The sequence below is a fragment of the Dama dama genome, chromosome 25 (assembly GCF_033118175.1).
Source record: "Dama dama isolate Ldn47 chromosome 25, ASM3311817v1, whole genome shotgun sequence".
Lineage (NCBI taxonomy): Eukaryota > Metazoa > Chordata > Mammalia > Artiodactyla > Cervidae > Dama > Dama dama.
The window spans coordinates 68,199,190-68,203,595 of record NC_083705.1 but is presented as its reverse complement, the minus strand read 5'-3'; positions in this window follow the sequence as shown (position 1 = coordinate 68,203,595).

Genomic DNA, 4,406 nt, shown 5'->3' with positions numbered 1-4,406 from the left:
GTGCGATTGGGGGATGGGGACGCTTTCCCCCAAGTGCCCTGGTCCCACACCTGGGGCTCATGGCTGCTCCCTACACCTGCTAGTCAGATATCCTCTAGCATTCTCTTTACTTCTTTCCGGCCAGTTCCTTGTACCCGACTCCTGTTGGAGCGACTGATTCTTCTATTGTACGCGGCCCGTTGGTCTTACTCTGTGGTTTCTCTCTCCCGACTGGACTCAGGCCGACACACTGTCCCCAGCAGCATGTGGGCGTGCGTGCGTGCAAAGTCACTCAGTCGTGTCCAACTCTGCGACCCCATGGACTGCAGCCCGCCGGGCTCCTCTGTCCATGGGATTCTCCAAGGCAAGAACACTGGAGTGGGGTGCCAGGCCCTCCTCCAGGGGATCTTCCTGACCCAGGGATCGAACCTACATCTCCTACATTGGCAGGTGGGTTCTTTAGCACAGTGCCATCTGGGAAGCTCATGGGCACCATGGGCTAAGCACTGGGTGAATTAATTCAGAGGCCTGAGGGGACACGGGCTTGTCTCCAAGAGCAAATATAATGCCTGTGTTAAATGGATAGGGCACAGGGTTCTGAGTTCAGAGATTGGTTCAAACCTGGTTCTGAAGCTAAGTGTGGGGTTGGCATCAAGGGGTGGTTGGCAGATCAGCCAATCACTCGTTTTCCACCTCCACTTCTGTGGGCCGAGGGTAGTGGGCTGCATGACTGTGGGTTAGTTAGGGTGAAAGCTAAGCCGCTGTGACAAAGTGTACCCTGCATCGCAAGGCAGATACCCAACCACTGGGCCACCAGCGAAATGCCCCCTCTGTGATGCTTTTGACGTCAGGATTTGTAGAGCTTGCAAGAATGTCCTTTAATGCCGAAGAGTAAGGAGGTGGCGGGTGTGCTTAAGAAACCACTCCTGTGCATCTGCTGAGGGATATGGATTTTTTTTTCTCCTCCATGTAACAAATTAGAACCCAGCTGGGATTCGAGAAATCTGAGTTAAGGTCTCCTGGATCTGTTTGCCTATGGACCAATAATGAAAAGTGAAGGAAATGCAGAAAAAAGGAGAAAATGATAAGTCTGTGTTAAGTAAAATGAAGACTTGGAAGTTGTTATTCATTTTACTCTGGTGTAGAGTGGTATAGGATTTAGGGAGACTGAGGATTACTACAAAGACCTGAAGATAACTTAACCCATCTATAGTATTGCTGTGTGTCAGGCACTGTATTAAGACCTTAGAATGATAAGTCATCTAATCCTCACAATAATATTTTGAAATAAGAACTTGTGTGTCCATTTTAGAGACGTGGAAATGAGAGAAGAGAGAGGAAAATGACTTGTCCCAAATCACAGAGCTAGTAAGTGGTGGAGCTAGGATTTAAAGTTAGGTCATCAGACTCCAGAGTCTATGCCAGGGGCCGGCAAACTTCTGTAAAGCATCAGCTAGTAAGTATTTCAAGCCTTGCAGGTCACGCGGTCTCTGCCACAGCTACTCAAGTCTACTGCTGACCAGTGAAGACAGCTACCATCTCACAGAGACAGAGAAGTGTAGTTGTATTCCAATAAGACTTCACCTATGGATAATACTGTATTTCACAGAATTTTGACAAGTCACAAAATATTCTTCTTCAATTTGCTTTCTTTGTGCTTGCACGCTCAGTCGTATCCAACTCTGTGACCCTATAGACTGTAGCCTGCCAATTCCTCTGTCCGTGGGATTTTCCAGGCAAGAATACTGGAGTGGGTTGCCATTTCCTCCTCCAGGGAATGTTCCCAACCCAGGGATCAAACCCCTGTGTCTTGCGCCTCCTGCATTGGCAGGTGGATTCTTGATGCCACTTGAGCCATTGGGGAAGCCGCAACAAGGATTCTGAGGTCGAGGGCTCTTTCGCCCTCCCCCGGTCTTGCAATTGACCTTGACTGTCAAGGTGAAGCTCTTCAAGATACGAAGTGTTCCAGCGTGCTGGCAGCACCAGGCACCCTGTGAAGGCCTTTCTGGGTCCCGTTCCCTGTTCACGACTAGCTGCCTTCATCTGGGAGAAAGGACCCATTGCCGTCATTCACACTCTGCAGATGAAGAGAGTGGAGGGTCCCCGGAGAAGGTGGAGGAGAATGGACAGCCGCTGACCAGTGTGGAGCCCTGACGATGCAGCGGCAGGAAGGACCTGGGCTGGCACCAGGGCACTCCTGCAGGAAAAAAACAACGTTGAGAAGGTCTCCGGATCAGTCTTGTCAGAATGAGGGGGGATGGGAGGATATAGGACCCAGCGCCTACTTGTCTGACCACTTCCTGGGGGAAGAAGGCGCAGCTGAAGGGATCGCTGGTCCAAGTGAGCGGGAGAACCCACGGGCCTTTCACTGATTGGTCAGGTGAAACTCCTTCTCCCACAAGTACAAGCAGAGATGGGGGATGGGGGATGGAGGGTGGGGGGATGGGGGATGGGGGACAGGGAGGATGAACATCACGCTGGCTTCTTCCTGACCCTGTTCTTGGTTCCCCAGAGTGTTTGTTCTCTGGGATGGATCAGAAGGGTCCTGAGCCTTCTCTGAATTCCTGAGTGGCAGCCCTGGAGCGTTCTAGAAGCCCCTGCATATCCCTTCTGGGTCTCCTGGCTCCCAGGTCCTGGTTGTCCTTCTTTATTAGTTCCCACGGGCTGACATAACACAGTACCATGTAGTCTGGAGGGCTTAAAACAACAGAGATGTGTCCTCTCACGGGTCTGGAGGCAGGTCCTAATCAATATGCCTGCAGGGTTGTGCCCCCAGGACTCTAGGGAAGAATCTTTTCTTGGTCCCCTCCAGGGTCTGGTAGGATTTCCTGGCAGCTCAGACGGTAAAGCGTCTACCTGCAGTGCGGGAGACCCGGGTTCTATCCCTGGGTCGGGAAGATTCCCCTGGAGAAGGAAATGGCAACCCACTGCAATACCCTTGCCTAGAAAATTCCATGGCTGGAGGAGCCTGGTGGGCTACAGTCCATGGGGTCACAAAGAGTCAGACACGACTGAGCAACTTCACTTTCACTTTTCCAGGGTCTAGTGGCTGCAGCGATCCTTAGGGTTCCCTGGCTGGTGTCTGCATCACTCCAGCCTCTGCTTTTCTTTGCACGGGGCCTTCTCTGCGTGTTAGTGCGTCTTCTCCTCTTCTCATAAGGACAGCAGTCATTGGTGACTCTGCTTGAGGATGACTTCATCGTAACTAATCATCTCTGCAGAGGCCCTATTTTTCCAAATAAGGTCACATTCAGAGGTTCTGGTGGGACCTGTGTTTTGGGAGGGGACATTATGCAATCCACTACCTTTTCTCACCCAAATATTGCTGGACTCTCATGTCTGAAAAAAAAATGTATTATTTGGAGAAAATAAGAATAGTTTCAATCCTTCTGTCAGGAATGAGGACAGATGGTAAAATGAGTGTCAATTTTGGAAAGAGTCTGCAGTGCCTTGGAAGCATGCCTGGTGATGACAGGGATCATGTTTTCATGTATTAGCCACCTCCTGTCCTCACAGAGGCATCAAGAAGATTAACACCTTGGAAATCTTCTGTGTTCTAGTGCTGTATTACTTTTGTTACTCTGATGATTATCCCAGTGTTTCCACTTTTGAGGTGGTTGCTGGAATTACAGTAACCAGTGTGGATATTTTGGAAAGATTTCATGAGTGATTAAGCTGCACATTATTCCCTGGGGCTGAGCAGTAGCTCCTCTGAGTTCCAGGAGTATAACTGGGTGCTGACGTTCAGTTCAGTCACTCAGTTGTGTCCGACTCTTTGCGACCCCATGGACTGCAGCACGCCAGGCCTCCTTGTCCATCACCAACTCATGGAGTTTACTCAAACTCATGTCCATTGCGTCGGTGATGCCATCCAACCATCTCATCCTCTGTCGTCCCCTTTTCCTCCCACCTTCAATCTTTCCCAGCATCAGGGTCTTTCCCAAATGAGTCAGTTCTTCGCATCAGGTGGCCAAAGTATTGAAGTTTCAGTTTCAGCATCAGTCCTTCCAATGAATATTCAGGACTTATTTCCTTTAGGATGGACTGGTTGGATCTCCTTGCTGTATTTATGATTCCCATGTCATTCACAGAGAAACTGAGATCCAGAGAATTCGAAGACTTGCTCAAGTGCTTGGCGTGGTCAGTGTCAGTTCTGGAGCTCAGTATCCCAGTTGCAATGATTACCCTCTTTCAGATATTTTTACAGGCTTAGAATGCGGGTTTGGGTGCAGCTTACACATCCCACACTTTTTCATTGAGTGGCTTATAAACGACCATTTGGTCCAGTGCACTTGGTGCTTGGTGGAGATGCAAATACAGGGACGAGGCTCCAGCATTAATACCGTCTCTCTGGAAGTGGGAAGAGAACAGGTGGATGGAGGAGGACCCTTTCTACCTGGCTTCCTGGAAGCTGCGGAGAGTGGAGT